Source organism: Trachemys scripta, chromosome 9 (assembly GCF_013100865.1).
Source record: "Trachemys scripta elegans isolate TJP31775 chromosome 9, CAS_Tse_1.0, whole genome shotgun sequence".
Lineage (NCBI taxonomy): Eukaryota > Metazoa > Chordata > Testudines > Emydidae > Trachemys > Trachemys scripta.
In genome coordinates this window covers 96150742-96152209 of record NC_048306.1, presented here as the reverse complement: position 1 = coordinate 96152209, position 1468 = coordinate 96150742, and positions in this window count along the sequence as shown.

Genomic DNA, 1468 nt, shown 5'->3' with positions numbered 1-1468 from the left:
CCACGGCTCTGCCGACTGCCCTCTGCCCATCAGCCCCCCGCTAACCCCACCCTGCCCCACGGCTCTGCCGACTGCCCTCTGCCCATCAGCCCCCCGCTAACCCCGCCCTGCCCGGCTCTGCCGACTGCCCTCTGCCCATCAGCCCCCCGCTAACCCCATCCTGCCCCACGGCTCTGCCGACTGCCCTCTGCCCATCAGCCCCCCGCTAACCCCGCCCTGCCCCACGGCTCTGCCGACTGCCCTCTGCCCATCAGCCCCCCGCTAACCCCGCCCTGCCCCACGGCTCTGCCTATGGGAGAAGCCCACCCATCGACATAACACTGTCTACCCTGGGGGTTGGGTCGGAACCACCGGATTTTCCACAGCGTCGTTATACCGGCCAGTTTGTAGTGTAGACCAGGGCTCAAACCCTGAAGGAAGCAGAGCCCTGTCAGCCTCCTTGGTTTGTGTGATCCCTGCACACCAGTGGCTCTCAGTCTTTCCAGACGACTGCACCCCTTCAGGAGGCTGATTTGTCTTGTGCACCAAGAGTGACCAGATGTCCCGATTTTATAGGGACCATCCTGATTTTGGGGCCTTTTTCTTATCTAGGCTCCTATTACCCCCACTCCCGTCCTGATTTTTCACATTTGCTGTCTGGTCACCCTATGTGCACCCCAAGCTTCACCTCACTAAAAAACCGACTTGCTTACAAAATGAGACATTAAAATACAAAAGCGTGGCTGCGCACTGTTACTGAAACATTGCCGACTTTCTTATTTTTACCATATAATCAATTGGAATATAAATATTGTACTTACATTTCTGTGTCGAGTCTATAGAGCAGTATAAACAAGTCAGCGTCTGTATGAAATTTTAATTTGCCCTGACTTTGCTAGTGCTTTTTATGGAGCCGGTTGTAAAACTAGGCAAATATCTGGAGGAGCTGATGTGCCCCCTGGAAGACCTCTCCGTACCCCCAGGGGTATGTGTACCCCTAGTTGAGAACCACTGCTGCACACCACGGATCTCACCCCCACTCCGCAGCGTCCCAGCGTCTGTCACTGGCCAGGACTCCCCCAGCCTCTCTGGCCAAGGAAGGAAGGATTAGGCCGGGGCTACATTAACAAGTTTGGTCGGCTCAGCTACATGGCACAGGGTGTGTGAAAAATCCACACCCCCGAGCAAGGTAATGAAGCCGACCTAACCCCCGGTGCAGACAGCACTTGGTCGATAGCAGAATTCTTCCCTCGACCTCGCTACCACCTCTCGGGAGCGGGATGAACCGCGCCGACGGGCGAGCCCCTCCCGTCGGCGTAGGCAGTGTCTGCCGTGCGGCTGTAGCATTTCAAGTGTAGACAAGCCTATATCCCCTGCCCGCGGGCCAGCGGGCGGTGTGCAGTGGTGCCTGGGTGAATGGGAAAGGGAGGAGAGAGAGGGGACCGGGACAGGTCTGTTATTCCTTGCTGGGTTCCCAAGGGTGCCGATG